This window comes from Dendropsophus ebraccatus, chromosome 3, assembly GCF_027789765.1.
Source record: "Dendropsophus ebraccatus isolate aDenEbr1 chromosome 3, aDenEbr1.pat, whole genome shotgun sequence".
In the NCBI taxonomy this organism is placed as follows: Eukaryota; Metazoa; Chordata; class Amphibia; order Anura; family Hylidae; genus Dendropsophus; species Dendropsophus ebraccatus.
In genome coordinates this window covers 66,447,944-66,471,177 of record NC_091456.1, presented here as the reverse complement: position 1 = coordinate 66,471,177, position 23,234 = coordinate 66,447,944, and the positions used below count along the sequence as shown (strand labels likewise).

Below are 23,234 nucleotides of genomic sequence, written 5' to 3'. Positions count from 1 at the left end.
TCGCGCCATCCAGTACACTCGTCCCGTGGCCGCTTCCTGGTGTGAGCTGAGACGTGACAGCTCAAGGCAGCTCAGCCATTCAGCAGCCGAGGCGGGACTCCGCTACCCGGCGCTGGAATCGGGGAGGTAAGTGACCTCCGCCGTCCATGGTGAGTATGGAAATCAATACTGAATTAATTTTCAGTATTTAAATGCCGGCCCCTAATCCACCGCCTGGGGCATACTTTACCTGGTCCGTGCTCCGGCTACATCTGAGACTCTCGGACCCCATAGGTCCTGCTCAGCCAATCAGTGCACGGCCCCACCACAGTCACTGATTGGCTGGGCAGGACCTACGGGAGCTGGGAACCTCAGATGCAGTCGGAGCGCGTACCAGGTAAAGTTTGCTCTGAAGAACATGGGCTGCCAAAGCTGTAGACACAAGGTTCAATGCTGACCAAGGGTCCTGTTAAACTAAAGGATAGGACCCAAACCCAAAATTTTATCTAATATGCCCTATACAGCTTACATTGCTTTTACACCATTTTATACCTTTAATGTCGTAGTAGTCCTGAGAAAGTTTGAGTAAAACAAGATAGTAGTAATACATATAAAAATCTATTTCACCATAATATCACCCACTCTTATCGTGTGTTGTATGCCACAATGATTTATATAGGCAATTTTGGATATTTTACATTTCTTGTTACGCCTAAATTCAAGTAATGGTACTACAAAAAAATATTTTCCTACACTAGAAATCATCTGTATTTTAGGCATTATTAAGGGCACTTCCTGACATTCTGCTGAATGTGTAAAAAAATATAGCAGCTTGCTTAAAAATGTAGCCTATAGCATTTCCGTCAGACAATATAAAGTAGTATGGTGTCTTCAACTTTTCACAAATATTTGGATGTTTGCCAAAAAACCTTAAGCTCTTCTGGTTTAGTCCTACATGAAAATTTAAGACGGGGTAACCATGAATGACACATTCCAATTACAATAGTAAATGTCACATAGTATTTTCCTCCAATGTAGTTTTATTACTATATAAGTATTATTACCTGTTATTGGTTTAGAAATGCTAGATATAGGCAAGTATAGATAGATATCACCCAGGTTCATGTTCTAGTCATTTACTATACAATATTTCATGTAGCAAGCAAGTGATATAAAATTCTGTAGCTTTCGGTATTCCGGGAAAAACTCGCTTTTCCCATAGGATCCAACCCCTTAACCCCCCCCCCCCCCCAGCAATCGCTGTATCAAACCCCACCGGCACTGTTATGAATAGAGCCCTAAGACGGCACGTGACCCGTGGCTCTATTCATTCCTATGGTGCTACAGAAAGAGCCAAGTACGGCGGAAAAGCTAAAAAATAACGTCCACTGTTTGCAAAAGACGTCCACAAATAATTGACATTATTTTGACGCCCGTGCAAACAACGTCCATCATTTTATACACTGTGTGTATTGGACGTCCATCGTCCCGATGACTTCAATGCATTGCCTTGCAGTCAGTTAAATCGTGGCAATAACGGACGTCTTTCTGGTGCTACAGAAAGAGCCAAGTACGGCGGAAGAGCTAAAAAACAACATCCACTGTTTGCAAAAGACGTCCACAAATAATTGACATTATTTTGACGCCCGTGCAAACAACGTCCATCATTTTATACACTGTGTGTATTGGACGTCCATCGTCCCGATGACTTCAATGCATTGCCTTGCAGTCAGTTAAATCGCGGCAATAACGGACGTCTTTCTAAATAGAAAAAGGGGGCGCTTTTTCTCTTTTTTTAAAGTTGTGTGAACATAGGGGGAGATTTATCAGAGGGTGTAAAATTTAGACTGGTGCAAACTGCCCACAGCAACCAATCACAGCTCAGCTTTAGGCAGTGCTGAAAGGAAAGAGGAACTGTGATTGGTTGCTGTGGGCAGTTTGCACCAGTCTAAATTTTACACCCTCTGATAAATCTCCCCCCATATGGTCAGTATTTTTTTTTACCAAAGCCAGGAGTGGGTTGAAAACACAATAAACTATAATCTTTCCATTATAATTTTGTCCTGTCAGTTTTACTCCTGATTTTGGTTGAAAAAATACTGACCAAAAGACTGTGTGTGAACATAACCTAATTATGATTTTTCAAAAAATAAGGGTTGAATTACACGGGACAATTATTGTTTAAAAATTGTTAGATCATTCAGATTTAAACAATAGTCATTATATGTAATAGCAGGCAATGATTAAACGGCCAACGTTGATTGTTTGATAGAATCTGGACTTATTTTTATCATTTACGTTCTAGTTCTCATTTACAAATCGTTCAAACATCAGTGTAATAACACCTCGTTTGTTCGTTCCCTGGTCTATCAGCCAGGAAAGGACAAGCCAAGAACGACCATAGGTAACGATCATTGTCCTGTGTAATAGGGTGAACGATTAAAGATTGTTTATCATAGCAGTGGTTTGAGATCCTTTATCGTTAATCGCCGAAAACTCGTCCCATGTAATACCACCCTAAGAGAGACTAACTAGGTAACATGTAAGTGTGTAGTTATACTATTGTAGGTTATACCATTGGTTAATAATTTATAGTTAATACATTTCTGACAGGTCTTTACTAAGGAGAAATAATAATAATAATAATTAGAGATGAGCGAACCGGGTTCAGGTTCGAGTCGATCCGAACCCGAACATTCAGCATTTGATTAGCAGTGGCTGCTGAACTTGGATAAAGCTCTAAGGTTGTCTGGAAAACATGGATACAGCCAATGACTATATCCATGATTTCCACATAGCCTTAGGGCTTTATCCAACTTTAGCAGCCACCGCTAATCAAATGCCGAAAGTTCGGGTTCGGTTCGACTCGAGCATGCTCGAGGTTCTCTCATCTCTAATAATAATAATAACAATAATAATAATAGCAATAATAATAATCTTTATATAGCACCAACATATTTTGCAATGGATGATGTACAGATGGAAGCAGACATTGCAGAGTAACAAACTAATCAATAAGCTTAGCAATAGGTGTGAAGTGTTAGGGCTAAAACAAAATGTAAAAGTACTTGTTTTGTTCAATGGTCCACCCATCAGAAAACAAGGTAGCACACATAAAGGTGGATGAGCCAGTCAGTATTTCTGTATTAAGTGATATAAAATGCATTAAAGGGGTACGCTGGAGTTTTTTTTTATCAACTGGTGTCATAAAGTGATACAGATTTTTAAATTACTTCTATCTAAAAAAAAGAAAAAAAAACCCTCAAACCTTCTAGTACTTATGATTTGCTGTATGTCCTGCAAGAAGTGGAGATTTCTTTCCAAATTGACAAGGTGCTCTCTGCTGCCTCCTCTGTCCATGACATAGATATTCTAGGAAGCATGGGCTAGTTTTGCACCTTTCCAAGGGGGAGGCAACTGCATGTACCATATAAAAGAAACAGAATGAGTCATTTTACAGATAGAAATGACATGTCAGTGTGTGATGGGCAGGTTTGTTAGGTGGCAGGCGTTTTGTCAGGTAACAGAGAATCAGATACATGAGAAGCCGGAAAAGAAACAGGAGAGACCTTATGTTTCTCAGGCCCTATGAAGATGCTCTTATGCTTCAGATAACTAGCTAGGACAGACTTCCACTTGAGATGACCCCTGCTCTCAATCCTCTAATGCTCCACAGTAAAGGCCAATGGAAACTGCAATCTGTATCTGGTCATTGAGGCATCACCATCCTGCACCCATTTCAGACCCCAAGAATAGTAACATGCTGTAGTATGCTTGTATGTTTATTGTTTTTTTGTTTGTTTTTTTGCCATTCCCCAGAAAAAGCCTGTAACATTTAATATTTAAGCTATATGCACCCCAAAATAGTGCCAGTAAGAAATGCAACCTAGCCTGTAATATACGAGCCCTCCTGCAGCTACCTCGATGGCTAAAGTTATGACTTTCTGAACATGTTAACATAAAAATGAAAACAATTGTGTGGTCTTTAGGGACTAAATAAGTTTAAGCTTGAAGGGCTTAAGGTGCAAGCCATGTAAAATATTGTTATTGAATACTGTTGAAGCAAGGGATCAGGCTCTGAGGAATAATATGGAGTGGAGAAGAGATAGATTTAGGAATGTGAAGGGCTTGCCTGAAAGGATCTGTTCTTAGGGCATGCTCAAAAGTGTGGATGTTGGGAATGAATGTGATCTGAGTTGGCTTTCATCCTTACATATTCATAAAGCTGTAGAACTCCCCAATCCCCTTGGTGTTTTACAGAGATGTCTGTGACTGGATCCAGAGAGGCATGCAGAAAGCCATTCAACTGAAAGCCAAATAGCATGAAACATTGTGTCAGAGATTTCCAATAAGAGAAGGGCCCAAAGGATTTGAGGATAGTGGTCATGCAAGCTTAGTTCATTTCTGTCTTCCAACACTGAAACATTTGGGTAGATTTCCATTATGGGTATATCGCTTAATGGATTATTATTTTTATAATCTTAAAGGGGTTCTCTAGTCTTAGAAGAGTATGACCGCTTTATTCCAGAAACAGCACCTTTCCTGTCCTTAGTTTGGGTGTGGCTTTGCAGCTCAGTTCCATAGCAGTTGAATGGAGCTGAATTGTAATACCACACACAACTTGTGTTAGCAAGAAAGTAGCTGTGCTTTTTCTAGTCCTGGATAACCCATTTAGGCATTAATATACATGGTAATTATCAATATCAGCTGAACAGTTTCACATTGCCCTGTGTAATAAGCCCAGCGATCAGCAAGTGAACATGCACACATTCATCAGCTGATCGTATCTTTCAGGTGATCATGATTTGTCAGCCACACATCCCCATGTATAATGGGGGGGGGGGGGGGGAGGGTGGCTGACAATTCAGCAATCATTCAGCCCTTCCTGCACAATCATCAAGCCTAGAGATGAGCGATCTTTGAGCACGCTCAGGTTCGTGCAGTATTTGATTACTGGTGGCTAAAGAAGTTGGATGCAGCCCTAAGGCTGCCTGAAAAACATGGATACAGCCATAGGCTGAGATACAACAGGCCTGAGATTTCTTTTACCAATTTCTGAACATTACAGAAACTCTTCAGGCAAAGAGGATGTCTTATATCTAGGGTAGGTTCGAACCTGGTTCGGACGGGGTTTGTACGAACCCGAACCCTACGCAATGATTAACGCTGTCTGCCCGCTCGGTGCAGCGGGCGGTTCCAGCGGGAGGAACGCCTGGAAAACTGGGATACAGCCATAGCCATAGGCTGTATCCCAGTTTTCCAGGCGGTCCTCCCGCTGTATCCACCCGCTCCACGGAGCGGGCAGACAGCGGGAATCCGGTGCCGAGCGTTCGGGTTCAGGCGAACCCGAACCTTGGCGGGTTCGGACCATCCCTACTTATATCAATTAGTGCTTATCAACAAAATGTTTATATATACAACAAGAAGAACGCATGCACCACTCACTGACCAATTAAAAATGGCAAACTTTATTAACACAACATGGCTGAGGACGCTGACAGTGGGTGATGATCGTTTCACGCTACATTCTGCGCTTCCTCCTAGTTTCTTTCTCAGGGCCAGGAAGAAGCACAGGATGTAGTATGAAACAATCGTCTGCTGCCTGCATTCATCCACATCTATGTTGTGATAATTAAGCTTGCCGTTTTAATCCATGGGAGTGGCGCAAGCGTTCTTCTTGTTGTATGTATTACACTGGACTTGTGATCTTATGGTCTATGGTTTACTGAGCACCACCAGGAAAAAAAAAAGCAAGCTAATGGGGGGAACTTTCTAGTGTTCCAAGGTAGGAGTAGTGCTTGTGTTTTCTTTTTATATCCTTGCTGATGCTGAAACAAGTTTTTCATTCTTTTGATTAGCTGCTTCCTATCTGTGCTCTTATTATAGCCATTACCCCTAGAAAAGCTTCCATGACATTGACACATATTAATCTGCCATGTACGTAAACTCTTTTTTCCTGCATGTTGTATTATTTTTTGGTATAGGCAATTGTGGGGGGGTAGTAGTATGTTGACTGGCCTGAGCACAGGGGAGGAAACATTTATTGATTAACACAGGAAGTTGTGTTTAGCAGATTGAACCATATGCTGCACAGTTCTGCCTAGGCAGCTTCACAGAATACATGTTGAATTCATTTCATCATACTCTATGTTACTTTGGCCTAATAATAAGCTAATTGTTTCAGTAAGATCACAAGGAAAGACTTCTGGTTCAATGATGCTAGCGCTTCATATGGCGGAGTGTATTGCTGTGCCACGACAGTGCTTCAGAGTGTGAGGCAGGAGGTAAGGATGGGGATGGTGCACCCATATGTTTTCTTGTGCTGTTGCTCTTCTCTGGCTATTATGTGCCGGCTGTAACAGATTTCACTGACTGTTGCAGCATAGGGATTTAATAGACTACATTACTGTTTCCTATGGATACTGTAATTATAATTTTTGTTATATAGTTTCTACATTAAAGCAGGTGGTATCCACTCAGCTGAGAACTGTCATTGCTAAAGGCTTTTATTTCCCCAAAAAGAGATCTTAGGAAAGATTGTGGTATAGCCCACTTGGATCTATTTATACTTTCCCATCTGTATAGCAGGTGTACAGACCCACTAAATGCAAACACACCAACTCCTTTAGGGGCTAAAGGCTTTAAAGTCAACCTGATTCTGATAACTAGTTGTGCAGCTTTGCTGGGATTTCTGCTAAATGAAAGCACTCCATTGTCTGCCTGCGGGGAACCCCTAAAAGTGTTTTTACTCCAGCCCCAGTGCTAGCCCTGCCACAAAGAAGGTTGGTATAGGGGTGGTTAAGCACTGTATACTTCTCCTTCTTCTTCATTAATCTGGCCCAGATACTGGTCAAATTATACTACTTCAGGCTATGTTCACACAACGTACATTTTCGTAAAACCACGGCCGTTATACATGTGACGTGATTATTATGAAAATATACACTACCTTACTGTCTATGGGATCCCGGCCAGAGCGTATATACACATAGTATACCCTCCGGCCGGGATCCCTTGCGGCACAGCAAACAACTGACATGTCAGTTTTCTGCGGCTGCTATTCAGTGAATAGCGGCCGCAGAAAATCCTGTCAGTGCACACTATAGAGCGAGCGGATCCGACCGCTCGCTCCATAGCATGCAGTGGAGTGTTCTGATGCGGGCGCGCACAGATGCGCCCACGTCAGAACTCTGCGGCCTGAAAGATCATCTGGCCGGTACTAAAGTACCAGCCAAGATGATCTTTTCAGAGACCGGCTGTTCCATGACATGGCCGGGTCACGGAACGACCAGTCTTGTACCTTGTGTGAACATGGTCTTACAAACCCTATTGTTGCTACTTTGTTCTGGGGATCCCCTGATCAGGGCTTCTAGGAATCCTTTTTGGAAAGCATTGTTCTAATGTATGTAAGCCTATATGGTAAAAATGAGGTTGCACCCTATACTTTATTTTGTATGGTACAAGATGGCCTTCCATACAGTACAAAGCCTATGGATTTTACAAGAATCAATGACAGGGATAATATCTTCCACAGATCTGCAAAAATTATATCTATCTCCAGAGAAAAGGGATGATGGATGTGACAGATGGGAACTACGGATGCGGCGTATTACAACAAATGCATTCATTTTTCCATCTGTTGTCAATCGAAACTAAATGACCAAAGAACTAAAGACTATATATATATATATATATATTTACAGATTTAAAACTAGGAGAGGATAAAAAGGAAAATATAAATGGAAAGCTAAGATGTACCCCATTTTCTTTTATAGTTACTTCTGTGCTTGGAGAAAAAAACCTATATAAATGACTGCACCAAGGGTAGGGCCACACATAGCATATGTGCTGCAGATTAGCACATGGAAAAAGCATGGGGTGGATTTTAAAAGTCTTATCTTATGCACAAAATCTGCATAAAAGTGACTGGCTGACTGACTGAGCAGCATAGTGTCAGATACATTGACGATTTATTGCACATTTTACCAATTGGCTTCAGTGGGGAATTTAAAATTCACGCTAAGGTCATATTTACACACAGTAAATAAAAGCAAAATATAGACGTATTTTCAATAAAATGATACACTCTATTGAAGTCAATGGGAACCTGACAGTGCACCTAACATAAACAATAATGGTTGTTATTGATTACAACCATCTGAATATTGAACATTATTTATGCTTTTGCAAAAAAAATTACTTTTTTATCTGTTCACACATTGTGTTATTATCAAATCATCAACAAAATCCAAAACGGTAACATTTTAAATGGACACCGTTGCTTTAAAAAACCTTTTTGTCATGTCCTAGAGCCTTGACATGCTCGATAAAGATCTCTTGAGGTCGAAATGTTGCACTGCTGTACCTGCTGATGTCAATAAAGCGTGGAAATCTGATCACAGACGGACTACTCCCCTCATAACCTAGAGACATGTCAAAAGTTTTGATTGCTAAACATTTCACTCCCTAGCCTCATAGATTTATAATAAAACCTGTCTCCTGCATCGAGACAGAGATTGCAAAAGGCCAGGGAGTAAAGCTCTTAGATGAGCCTGTCTCTCACATATGTCCAGAGATCAGTGGGGGTCTGAACACCCGGACCCCAACCAATCAAAACGTTTGAAATCCCTCTACAATGTGTCATAAGTTCTTTAAAGTGACAGTGACATTTTAAACACATTGGTGGATAAGTAAAGTAAAAAAAAAATGTCTAATTGTTAGTGTAAACCAGACTGGAGGCACCACATTTATCACACAGTGCAGTGTGGACATTGCATTAAAAACTGATGTTTATCCAATTCATATTAGTATACAGCAGCGAGAATAAACTTATTGTTTAAAGAACATATATATGGAATAATATGGATGAGATAGACCTGTGATAGATTTCCACAATGCACAGATACTTCTTATTATGCAGAGCGGCAGAGGTTAATGCAGCCTGCAGAATCCATGAAGTAGATGTGCATCTTAAAATGTGCTCAATGGATAAGCAGGAGCATATGGTCCTATAAAGAAGTTGGTGTGCAGATTTTCTTTGGTGTCTAAATGACCTTTAGCCCTTTCATAAAGGGATATTGAAATATGTTTCCATTCGTGGTTTTCCTTCCAAGTAACTTTACATAAACTTTATATGTGACAACAACATGGAGAAGAAGTAGTACAAAGGGTGAAAAGACAGAGTAAAATGAATGATCACATCTCCCTTTGTAACTGTTCATAGGGCCCCTTCTGCTTTCTTCTACCAGCAAAAGGCTGAAATCTGATACGAGGAATTCACTGTACAGGCCTGTGGAAGAAAGGGGGGAGGAAGTCTAGTTCATTCTGATTTGTTCTGTGATGCTGGCAAAGGGGGGGGGGGAGCAGAGAACCGTGCTGTTTATAAAACCGAGGCAAAACATATTGTGTGATAAGCCAAACTTAGTCTCACGCTTGTAACTCTTAAATGCAGAGTCTTTCTAGAGAGAAGCCGTGTGTTAACAGGCAGATTGAAACGCCTGGATTGAAGATTACGCCCTGAAAGGAAAGGCTGGATCACATAAAGGGATCAGTGGAAATTTGCAGGAAATAGGAGCAGGGCATGTATTTGCCTCTTGGCCTCACTTCATCTTGTGAATTGCAGGAGGATGATGGCCAAATGTTTCCTTATGCCTGCACTGTAAATATAATAGAGGTTCACAGATCCGCAATATGCTTAATTGAATGGGGGAAGAAAGTCAAGATCACCTTCACATGAAATAACGTCTGCTAAAAGACCATTTTCATTTGGCAAATTAGTCATTATGATATTTTTTGGCATTAAACCTCAGCTTTTATTACTGTTCGTGCTCCATTGAATTATTAGCATTGGGTGGTAAAACAGAAAAACAGAGACTTTTCTTCTATGCAGTGTTTTATGTGGTAGTACCCCCTTTTTATGCAGTGTTGCTCATGAATTCTGGGAAAGGAACAAGTAATCCCCAAAACTCTTCTAGTGTTGAAGAGTGTAATGTAAAAGAAACCAATCACAAAGACTATCAGGCCTTACCAGTGTAAAAATAGAGCAAAAATGGGAAATCCAGCATTTTAGTAGTGTCAAATAATAAAACTTTAATTCTCTCTTAGTTAGAAGCCATTACAGAGTGTTGGTCACGCTATGATGGCTTTTAACTAACATGGGTGTACAGAGGAGAAGTTGGATTAGCGGTAATATACATACTCACATACTTACCATCAGGAGTGCTGGTGTCAATGGTGTACAGACCGATAGACTCACCATAAGGCTATGTTTACGGCCGTCATTATTATGAAAATATATGTTGCCTTGCCGCAAATATATATGTTGCCAAGTGGCACCGGAAACAACTGACATGTCATTTTTCTGCGGCCACTATTCATTGAATAGCGGCCGCAGAAAACCCTGTCACTATGGAGCGAGCGAAAGTGGGAAGTTCTGATGCAGGCGCGCACGGATGCGCCCGCATCAGAACTCTGCAGGGCTAAAGATCATCCGCCCGGTACTACAGTACGGGCCGGGATGATTTTTTCAGAGACCGGCCGTTCTGTGACCCGGCCAGGTCACGGAACGGCTGGTCTAATACTGCGTCTGAACATAGCCTTAGGCTGTATGTGCTCAGCTCTCCTAGGGCTAATCACAACCATAGGTGCACAGTGCTCAGCTGGGCGCTTTTGCCCTTTTATTTCAGCAATCGGTGGCAAGTCTAAAGACATACACTTTAAACTATTGTCGTCTAAACCCACCCCTTGCCAGTTAAGTCTGTATGGGGCCGTCCGGAATCACCTCCAACAGATGATGTTGGTGGTGTTAGGGGTTGGCCATAATGGAAAATCATAGGAGCGCTCGTTATAGACATAGGGTACTATTACACAAAGCGATTTTCCAATGATCAACGATAACCGGTCTCAAACGACCACTATGGCGAACGACCTGAAATCGTTCACCCAATTAAACGGAACGATGATCATTACTTATGATCATTCTTGCGGTTGTCTTGTCGTCGATATTGTGTTCGTCGCTACTGCGAATGAGCGAACGTCTTATTCCATGCGAACGATTTGCAAACGTTTAACGATAAAAATAGGTTGTTTAATCGTTGTCTGCTATTACACTAAACGATTTATATTTAAATTCGAACGATTTTTCGAACAATAATCGCCCGGGGGATAGGGCTTTTACAAAGCCTGTGTGGATGGGGTGGATGGGCTGTGCGTGGGGCTTAAATAACGGTCACACGATTATTCGTCCGGCAATAATTGAGGGTGTGGGACCACCCGGACCCACCAATCAAAACTTTTTTAAGTATCAGTATGACATGCCACAAGGTTTTTGAACTGAAAACATTATAGAGGTTGGCCCATAAACAACATTTATCAGCTGACCAATAGATAGGTAATAAATGTAACATTGCTTGGGGGTCACACCACTGGGACCTCAGCTAATTCTTAGAACTTTGATAACACGTCGCCATTATGAGGAAGCAATAAATTAAAGGGATGTTATATACACTAGAAGCAAAACAGAAAAGGAATAATTGATTTCACTGACAGATGTATAGGTGATGACTGCTGATAGTAAAACTGCTCAGACGTTAGGTGTTATTCAGAGACCCTTCTAGTCTCTGTATATCTCTGGGACCTTAATACAGTACTGACATTCAGAAACATGGATCAATGCTCTTCTTCTTCTTTAGCCAAACTAACATGCATGTTAACCGGGGAGGGTCTATGGCTGCTAGGTTGTATGGTTCTGTCTGTGGTCATGTCTACTGCTAGTATGCTTTAGGGTGGGTTCACACGTACAGGATCTGCAGCAGATTCGATGGCGCAGATTCAAAGCAAATCAAATCTTGGCCATCAAATCTGCTGTAGATCCTGCACATGTGAACGCACCTTTAGGGTACTATTCGCCAATGGGGGCCCGATAACAACAGTAAACAGTTTACTGGGCCTATTACACGGCCCGATAATCGTTTAACGAGGGCTGCATGGACATCGTTACCCATGTCCTTGCAGCCCTTACTTAAACTGTATACTTTACTTATCCACGCTGCTCCTGCGGTCTGTGATTGGCTGAGCGGCCTGTCAGCTGAGACAGACCGCTCTGAAGCTGGAGCGGGACACGGGAGAAGCAGAGCGCAGGAGGAGCCCTGGAGCGTGGATAGGTAAAGTATTCTGTTTGCATATCATCAGCCGCCGTCCGCTATTACACGTAGCGATGCGCAGTTGGTGGACAATTATAGGTCTAAACCTATATTAACGATCAGCCGATGACAACGATCATCGGCTGATCGTTGTCTTTATTAAACAGAACGATAATCGGCCGGATAGGGCTCATTCGGCCGATTATCGTTCTGTGTAATAGTACCCTTACAGTCTATTTTTGTTACTTAAAAGTCACATAATGATAAATGGATCACTCGGTACACTGCAACTAGGTTCCCTAGTGCTCAGAAGTGATCTGTGAAAGCCCCAGCATAAAAGATCAATTCTCCTACTGCACCACCAAGTAACCTGGCAGACACCTGAATTCAATAGTGTCTGGTGCTGAACATCCCCTAAACCCATGAGTCATCTTAATTATTCCTATGTTAGGCTAAGTTCACACAACATAAATTTTTGCAACAACGGCCGTGATTAATAGAAAGTTTATGTTGCACTGCACTGGAATCCCAGCCGAAGTGTATACACATAGGGGGAGATTTATCAAACATGGTGTAAAGTGAAACTGGCTCAGTTGTCCCTAGCAACCAATCAGATTCCACCTTTCATTCCTCACAGACTCTTTGGAAAATGAAAGGCGAAGTCTGATTGGTTGCTAGGGGCAATACAGCGTGTGAACTTGGCCTAATAAATGTGTCCCGTCTTAAGGGTGACCACACACCACTGCATGGAGCTACGCTATAAAGGCTGTTTTCACACTGCCTTTTTGCTTACGTTTAACATATGCATTTTTTAATATATATGTTAAGCGGATTTTGCCGTGTGCCCTACAAAAAAGACGCACACTGATGTACTTTGTTGCTGGACAAAACTGAACCAGGGAAAAATGAACACAAAATGCAGTGTGAACCCAGCCCAACGTTTCCATTCAGTTCTGTTCACTACTACGGTTACTTGGTTCCGTAATATAAAGAGAGCCAAGACGTGATTGTGCAAATCAAGATCACATTCACTTTTTATAGGAAGATACCAAAAACAGGTTAATTGTTTGTGTATTCAGTACCGGTTATGTGTAAAAACCATTCCCATCCCTTCTGCCTCTATAGTGCTCAGTGATGTTCATCTGGATAAGTGCCATTGGTATCACCCATTTGTTAATGCTGTGCCAAGGTGGGTGCCAGTAAGCCGTATAGCCAAGGTGCTTAGGTTCAGGGTTAGGGCAGAGATGTGAGCTTCGGCCGGTGGTGAAGGGAATACTTGTAATGTCGCACGCTAAACAATAATAATGGGGGGAGGGGAGCTTAATTCCCCCGACAGCATTACTTCTATGTGTATTGTGTAAAGGTGACTTCAGGATAGTTTCCCATCACCCCTCCTCCCCTGGCACCCAGTGCCCACCAGCCCTTCCCCCACTGCAATACACAGAGACTGGTGTGACTGGCCACTGAATCCACAGGTGAGGAGTTTCCATAGTGTCTGTCCTAGCTGGCACAATGAGAGAGAAGTGAGGGGGTCAGCAGCCCCCTGAGTGAGGAGGCATAAGAGGCTGGAATGTGAGGGGAACATGGAGAAGAAGTGAGGGAGGATGTGAGGAATGTGTGTAATATGAGTGAGTGCAGGGAATGTGGAGGAGGAGGAGGCGGCCTCCTTGTCTGGGATTGGCAGCCCCTCACACTGGCTCCCTGGCCATGACGTGCCCGGGCTCGGCTGGCGGTTGGCGGAGCAGCTGTCAGTCATGGCGGTGGGCGGGCTCCTCGGCTGCCCTGTGTCTCTGTGCTGCCGTGCAGTGTGTATGTGTGTGCACGCCCCTGAGACACACACAGGTCCAGCAGCAGCAGCAGCAGCTCCAGCCTCAGCAGCCTCAGCAGCAGCAGCAGGGAGACCCAGGCTGGCAGCATGGCAGCACTTCCCCCCTAGCAGCCTGGATGGAGCCAGTGTGTGAGGAGAAGCCGCTGATGAGGATGCTGCTGCAGCCTGTCTGTGTGACTGAGCACATAAGAGGATAAGAGCCGCAGGGCTCCGTCTCCCCAGCCTCTGGATTACTACTTTCCCCGCTCTGGACTCTGCCTGCCCGGGAGTTGGGATGTGCTGGTGCGGACTGTGAGGAGGAGCGGAGGAGATGCTGCTCTGCGCCCCGGGAAGCTGCTCTCTGCTGTGCCGCCTGTGACTAGAGAGCCATCCCCATACATGTGTCCTGCACCCCAGCACTGCTGGATCCCATCACTGTACCCAGAGCCCAGCAGAGCCCCCGGGATTACACACCAGACCACCAGGGGCATGGGACGTGGAGAGAGAGCATGAGCAGGTATTACTTCTTAGCTTCTTACCTCTCAGATGGGAGGAGGGTAGAGAAGAGTTGCTGGCACGCCTCCTGTACTACCTGGGCTTTGTCTGATAGTACCCCTAGGCTGGCACACCATCTCACCTGGGGGAGGGGGGGCTGCTCTATGCTGGGGGGTGGTAGATGTGCCTGGCAGGATAGGTTGGATGCAAAGTGAACAGGACCTGCTGGAGAACTTTCCTATGTGATCTACTTGTATATTCATGTAATACAGTGGGTGGCATCCCCCACCCATCACCACCACAGACTCACAGTGTTTTAGGACTTTGTCCTGGGTGTTCTTACTGCTGTGTCCAAGAAGCAATGTGTAAAGGTGTCTGTCTGTCTATCTGGACAGATCTAGGACCTCCTTACTTGCCAGCATCTCCCATGTGTGAGGATAGTGCCTGCAGTGTGTACCAGGGCTGGCAGAGTTGCCCCTCAGTGCTGGCGGAGTTGCCCCTCAGTGCTGGCGGAGTTGCCCCTCAGTGCTGGCGGAGTTGCCCCTCAGTGATTGCAGAGTTGCCCCTCGGTGCTGGTAGAGTTGCCCCTCATTGATGGCAGAGTTGCCCCTCGGTGCTGGCAGAGTTGCCCCTCGGTGCTGGCAGAGTTGCCCATCGGTGCTGGCAGAGTTGCCCCTCGGTGCTGGCAGAGTTGCCCCTCGGTGCTGGCAGAGTTGCCCCTCAGTGCTGGCATGCCCTCATCAGCATTCCATCCATATGTGTGATGTGTGGATGGAAGTGTCCTATCCCTGCTGAGCTTATGGATGGAAATGAAGAAGTTGGAGGTTTCCTCCTGTAGCTGAATGTCCAGCTGTCCTGTCTAGTTTGTCACTCACTGGTTACATGCCCCAGGACCAGAGACACCATCACGTCTGACACATTCCTAATGCACTTACTGCATCTTTGGGGGAAACTTATAAGTGCTAGCAGCTTGTGTTACATCTCATACACTGATGGTAAACTAGTGTAAACTCACATCTACACAAGTATGCACTTATATACACACACACTTGTATATGCATGTTTATATAAACGCACACACTCTCCAACCCATGCTTACATACTTATACAAACACACACATATACATGCTTACTTATTGTATATACTAACAATTATACACACATAGGTACCTAAATAAAACACACTCAGACATTCACACTTTTTACTAGGTACACCCTCATACATACAGATACAGAAACACTTACAAATACTCATACACTCATACATTCATGCACTCATCTACATACACACTCATACATACACACACACACACACACAAAGATACGCAAACATGAATTGTAACAAACATACGTATACATAGATACATAAACACATACAAATCCACACTCATACCTACACGCATTCACATATAGATACATGTACACACATACCAACAATCATACATACACATAGATACATAAACACATACAAATATACTCATACCTACACGCTCTCACACATAGATACACGCACCTATATACTAACAATCATACATTCACATGGATACATAAACACATACAAATACACTCATACCTACACGCTCTCACACATAGATACACTCACCTATATACTAACAATCATACATACACATGGATACATAAACACATACAAATCCACACAGACACTCACTCACCTCCATACACTCTCTCACACACACACACACACACACACATGCATACACCCTTACAGTATATACAAATATACACATAAACATGTCACTGTCCCCTGCTGTATGCATTCATAAAGCCACATGTCATGGTAATACATCCTTTCTTCCACTCTTTTCCTACCCAGTATTCCCAAGGGATATCATTTTTAATATAAAAGTTATGAGCTCATGTCACTAGCTCCTATTACAGGAGAGTATGAGCCTTTAGTTTGCTTTGTGCCTTTGTTAGAGTCGATATACCACAAAGCCACCTCTATATCTGTTCCTGAGCATTGTGTAGTTATTGGTATGTTCATTGTTACTAAATCATTGTTATACTTCTCCCACACATGTTCTAGCAGGGGTATTGTTGTCTTGTAATATGGAGCCTAATATACAAACATTAAGATGTCACAGAGCAATGTAAGAATTGCCCCTGCCTATCCCGGTGCCACTTCACCCTCAGACTGAGGGGGGTGACGCATAGTGGCCCATAGAGGTTCCGTGAAGATGAGATTAAGAAGTTTGTAGGTTCCCATTCTCCTGTAGATCCCTCCAGTAAGCTTAGCCCAGTCGGTGTTATGTTAGTACAGAAGAGGTTACAGCAGATCATGATTGACTGAACAAGAGCAATCACTTAGTTTATTCCCACTTGCCTATTTGGTACAAATAGCAACAAAGGAGGAAAGGTAACAAGTCTCCCTCTGCCTCCGCATACAGATTGTATAGACTCGCTACTTATAACAGCAAGCCGTTTTGTGACACTTTGCCTGAAATTCTCATCCCATGGGAACTGCCATTATTGTATTTTTAAAGTGTGAAATTGACAGGTTGGGCAGTTTCATAAATTCAGCTGTCAGGTTGTGCCCAGTTAAAATAGCTACGAGCTGTAAATATGCCAGCAAGGGGTTTGTGAGCAGCAAGTCTATGCAGCTTTATTTGATTCAGCCTGATAGGGCGAGGAGGGGGCTGGCGATTTAATTAGCCACTTTTTCTTTTCCTCCTCAACTTGCTTTTCCAATTTTAGTTTTGCCTCTGGCGGGGGGATGGGGATATTATTGGGGGTGTAGAGAGTAGGAGTGAGAAGACACATTTAGACCAGCCTGAAAATGAGATTCTCAGTATAAGCAACACCTGCCTCCATTTACTGCTGTACTTTTTGTTCTGATAAACTTCTAAACGTCTTTCATCCTTTTTCTTTTGCTCTTTTGGGTCCTGTTTCCAGTTTTGCATAAAGATAGTTTTTCATTATAAATTCTTGACTTTGAAATAACAATTATCAGGGAATAGGTTTGAAGTTGTACCCGCAGGCACCGAGTACTTTTCACTGCATATTATGCACTGAGATTACATAAGATAGAAATCCTGGGGTAGGTCATCTGTGGGATAAAGAACAATAAAGAAGATGGGCTCGGAAACAGGCCTTGTATCAATAAGACAGCAGCAAATCTGGTGTATTTATGTGTTATATCCAGGTTTTATAACAACCAGCTGAGCTAACATATAAGAAATAGACCTCTCGCATAATTATCTATCTAGCCTTCCTTCCTTCCTTCCTTCCTTCCTTCCATAATCCATCCTTCCTTCCTTACTCTTTCCATAATTCTATCTATCTATCTATCTATCTATCTATCTATCTATCTATCTATCTATCTCCCTCCCTCTTTGTCATCTGTATATCTTCTCTCCTATCTATCTATCTATCTATCTATCTATCTATCTATCTATCTATCTATCTCCCTCCCTCTTTGTCATCTGTATATCTTCTCTCCTATCTATCTATCTATCTATCTATCTATCTATCTTCTCGCTCCCCCCCCCCCATATCTATTTATTTCTATGTGTTTATCTATCTGAATATCCAGCAGTATCCCTATTGTTGACTCCACAATACACCCCCAGCCATGTTTGTGAGCCTCAACATGCTAAGGACTGCTTAACCTAATGATGGGAGTGGGATTTCCTTGTCCCTGCTGCTGTATGTGAAGCCACTAGGGGCCTGTAGAAACTACACTTGTGCAGTAAATACAACTGCTAAGCATATGCTAAGCCATTCAGCATACATGGATGTTGTACAACAAAGCCAGAGCAATGGACCCTTCTGTCTAAGTCCTTGTGGTGAGGTTTAGTATTTCAGAGGAAGCTTTTGCAGTCGGCGTGCCTTGCCATCTCTAGTTCCTAGATCTCTTGCTAAGGGGCTCCTGTAGGAAGATGCCAGCACTTTGGCTACTCCCTGGATAGAGTTAACGGAAGTCAGCTTTATTGACTCCAGACAATAATGCAAACAAAACAATAGCTAAAGACACAGATTGATGCTAAACTGAGATGAGCTGTCTAAGAGGCCAGGCGTTTTTTTTTTTTTTTTTTGCTGGAATAAACAGGCCGGCTCCTCAGCAGGAGTGTGGTCAGCAATGGAGAGACACAAATCGAAGATGCACCGCACACTTTTTGAGTGTCAGTTTCACAAATTCAGAATCGACCAAGCATGGCGGGTTTGATAGACATTAGGCAATGAGGTCAACTATGCTTACATGGTTCCTTTTGTTGTTTTTTTTTTTTTTTAAACTGCCAAGACATGCTATTTGTAAAAGTATTTAGACGTAGGCATTTACATATTGGATTCCCTTCAAAAAGACACTTGAATTGCAGGCTATTGATAGGAGGCTAATACAAACTTGGCAATTTCAGAGGACGCAGATAAATTATGGATGCCACCGTAAAACCTATTTTTACAGAGATCCTGGCACCCTTTATCTTACATTACACACAATTTATTTCTTTTCTAGATAAGCATTTTCACTTATCCAGATACCCTCCAGCGTAGATGTCACGCTGGATCATATCACACTGTCCACAGATCTGTGACATACTGTAGTCGTCGTATAATGAGACACCCAGCGCCTGTTCTACATGCATGTTTTAATAACAATGTGGGTCCTAATCCTTTTATTTAGGTTGAGAAGATGTCATTCTTTATTTCATCAGATATTTTTTTACATGGATGCAAATGTTCATATACTTTGCATTGTGTCAAGCTTTGATTCCATATTACTACAGAACTGGCAGAACTGGAATCTGCTGTGCCCAGTCTGTGTGATCATATATATGCGGGGTCATATATATATAAATATCACATATTGTCTACTGATATATCTGTGACTATTGGTGAATCTGCTACGGATGTTATATTTTCCTCTACTTAGAATTGTAAAACAAATGCTTACATAGTCGTGTACTGTAACAGTTGTGTGTGTCAGCGTAGACATCTTTTTCTATGAACGTGCCACATATCCATAGTCCTTTCTTTTCCATCATTAGAAGCAATATACAGTGGTCCCACTTGTACTAATTAAAAAGTAAAAAAAAAAACCTGGAAAATGCATCAGGAGAAATCATTGCTGTAAGCTCTTACATTCCCTCCCAGTGGTTTCTTTTTATTTTCTTGATTTTTTTTTATGTGTCATATTTAAACATCATTGCAAAAAAAAAATTTCAAATATTAAAACTGATTTAAGCAGGAAAAAAATAACTAGAATCATCTGAAAATGTCCCTCTTTTCACTGCATCGGCATATAGTACGCAAGTAGCATTGCAGAAAATATCCCAGTGTTCTAGGCAGTTGGTAATTCAGGGTCACATTACAGTGATATGTAGGTAGGTAGGGCAATGAAACTGGCACTCTAATGGGTGACCTCCGCTTCCGACACATAGAAATATTGCTGGTATAATTCTTTTTTTGACAAGTCCACATTTTGTGCTTGCTCCCCTAGTTTTCTGATGCACAGCAGTTCTGTGGATGGTTTATTTGTTTCGTAGTTGTTGACTCATGTGTTTTGTGTCAGTGTATCATCTTTACTAGGGAAGACCTATATGAATGAGACATAGGCATGTTCCAGGCCAGACTTCTCACAAATGGAATGCAGAGAATTTGCTCTCCCTGAGCCTGCCAGCCTGTTCTGATCCCATTGACATTGCTTTGCCTGTGTGTCTGTACAGCTTTACCTCTACCCCTTTCAGCACAATGCCAATTATTTAGACTTAGTGAGTGGAAATCCACGTTCATTCATTTTAACTTTGGTTTATCCAGGGAATAAGATCAGACGGCCTCTATGACCCTCGCAGTATAATTATACTCGCTCATATCTTTTCTCCCATTGACTTAATTATCTATCCAAATGTATTCTTAGGCTTCACAAAACCGCTCTGTAGTCATAGAATGCTGCTCTGTTTGCATGACTCTTCAGCAGTTTCATGGTCAATATGGCTTTTAAAACAGCTTAATATAGTTGTGTACATCCAGGCTGTAGCTGGAATACGTTTCTCCATATTATCTAGTAGAAGTTGTCATTTCTGTTGTTTTCTTCTGCCATTATTAATTTTTTGTTTCCTAAAATGTCCGTACAATATTGTCTTAGCCTGTAGGCCTAATACAGTCCAGACATATTTGTGCATAAAAATAAGTATGATTCTGTGGTTTCATGTACCCTATGTGATCATAAGGTTAAAAGTAAGATTTATACTCCTGTGGGCTGTTGGATTTGTAAAGCTTGTTTTTTACTGCCCTTCTCTTTGATACCTTTACAGAATAAGCAGGGGCAGTGCTTTTGGGCAGCCCCACTGTAACAGCGGGCTTCGCCTGTCTCCTGCAGTGCTTTCACCCAAAAGGTCCGTCAATCACCTCCCTATAAAGCTGCACCTGCCCTGACATTCCCTGTTGGAGTCTCTGCATGCTTCCTCCCCTGTGATCCCGGCTCTCCTGTGACTCCTGCCCGTGGTTTCTGCCTGTGACTGCTATCCCAGCTCCAGACGTGAGTCCTGCTTTGTGCCAGCCTGCTTGCCTACCTGTCTCCAGCTGCACCTTGCCCTCTGCCGCTAGCAAGCCAGGCCAGTAGTAGACCTTCATCACTATTGGTGGTACAGATATTCCATGACTCCAGTCATTACACCCACCTCAACCATTGGAATTAACATGTACATTGTGGCCATATTGGAATTGTGCTCCTGTGTAAAATCAGCTCCTAGAGACTATGCCTTGTGGGGGATTGGGCTGGAAATATTTGAACACGTGTCAAATATGGATGTACACATTCATCAATAGCTCTCGCTAAAGTTTAACAGGTGACCCCTTAAGGTGGCCATATACATTACAAAGAGGTCAGTGAATAAAAACCATTGAATGAATAGTCACCTGGTGAACAGTTGTTTATTAGAAAAAGCTTCAGTCCAGATTGACCATAGCAGTTGTTCAGACTGATCATACATCATCGGTAAAGCTGGATGCAGGATGAATACACATTCTGGGAACATGGGTTCATGGAAAGATATTTCATCCAACTATTGGACAAAATTTCCAAATGCAGTCAACTTCCTTACACACTATGGCAGCCTATCATCGGAAAGGCTAAAATGATTGTAGCTGAATTTAATTTAATGTACAATCAGTTTGTTTGGAATTGTCCACTGTTGCCAAGTTTATTGTGTAAGGGCACCTTTAAATTCAATATGGAAATCCCCAGTTGCTGTCCCCATGATCACTATGCACATGGTTTGCTTTTTAGGAAAAGGTTGAGTGTGTCAGAGACAAGAGGATCAGCCATGTGTGGCTGCCCTAAATCACTTTAAGTGTCTAGTTAATTCAGTGACGGTAACCTACTAAACTTCTCCAAATGTACTTTTCCTGTTCAGTCTATAAAGACCTGATATGGATCAGGGGGAAAAAACGTTAACAAAATATTTTAGGTTTCTGGTTAAAGCATGAGGGATGATTTTGGCAAGACGCAGAGTTCAAGAATGAGCAGTCAGGGGAAAAAATGTTCTGCATCACAGTCTTGGCTCTAATTCGTACGATGAAGGAAACACCAAGCCACATTAAACTGAAGCCACAGTCCACAGAGGATAATTCACAGGACAAAGAGCCTCAAAGTTTCTTTTATATAATTTACAAGAAAAAAAAAAAAGTGTGTGTATCTTACAAAGTTCACTGCAGCTGTCCTTGCCCAAAAGCTAATGTTTTGGGAGTCGTAATGGATGTTCAGTGCCTTTAGCCAGTGGTGGAGTTTGCTATGAGGTCAGTGCTACTAATGGAAGGTTGGAATTTGCTGCTTCTTGTCCCTCTGCCAGCAGGAGCACAACCTATACTTAATACAAGCTAGTATCACCTCTGCTACCGGCACTAAGACTTTATATTAAAAAAAAAAAAAAATCACAATCGCCATCCTATTACTTTCTTTGACTTTATATTGACCATATTGTTATATTGTTCATATGATACAGATACAGATTTTTTTTATGTGAAATCTGTATCACAGAAAAACAGAAACGTCATATCCCTTCTTGACGGATTGCGCAGCATTCTGATTTGTGGCAGGGATTTGAGGGTGTGCCTCAGATTTGTGCTTGAGTCTGCAATGTATTTTTTCCAGTGAGAAAATCCATGGGCCAACATGCTCTTAAAGTGGTTCTCCTATATATAACAACCAGCAGACAATGGTATAAAATAACCTGTGCAAATCACTTACTGCCACCAATGCAAACGCTTCCCTGGTCCCCCACTGGTCTTTGTTTACTAGTCCCCGACATTGACATGTCACATCATCACGTGACTGCTGCAGAAGTTTACTGGCAGTGATTGACTAGAGCTGTCACACGTTGAGATGGCGGGGACAAGGGTATGATTGGCCAGGGAGTGGCACTGGCAGGGGAATGGTAACATGAGTATTACACCTTTTATTATTTTATTCAATTTCAGACATCAATTAGGCTTCTTTCCCACATGTCGAGAAACGCATGTGGCCTAATCCCCCCCATACTTTCACCAATATCCACTTAATGTTGCCAGAATTACATTATGGAGCTATTAGTGAACAAATGGAGGCTTGCCTTCGCCTGTATGCAGTTTTCTACATGTGAGAATAGTGCCTATAGTAAAAACACTTTAAACACAACAGGGGAGATTTATCAAACATGGTGTAAAGTGACACTGGCTCAGTTGCCCCTAGCAACCAATCAGATTCCACTTTTCATTCCTCACAGACTCTTTGGAAAATGAAAGGTGGAATCTGATTGGTTGCCGGGGGCGACTGAGCCAGTTTTACTTTACACCATGTTTGATAAATCTCCCCCTTA

The 23,234-nt window shown here is 42.5% G+C and overlaps 1 protein-coding gene across 8 annotated transcripts in view; it reads left to right on the top strand.

Annotated features, from left to right (window-relative positions):
* The first annotated feature begins 13,934 nt into the window (after positions 1 to 13,934).
* Positions 13,935 to 23,234, top strand: part of PTPRD (protein tyrosine phosphatase receptor type D) — a 302,382-nt gene continuing 293,082 nt past the window's right edge. For all 8 annotated transcript variants that reach the window (XM_069961955.1, XM_069961952.1, XM_069961957.1 and 5 more), the window contains exon 1: positions 13,935 to 14,443. The gene's annotated coding sequence lies outside the window, so the exon portion shown is untranslated. The remainder of the gene's footprint in view (positions 14,444 to 23,234) is intronic.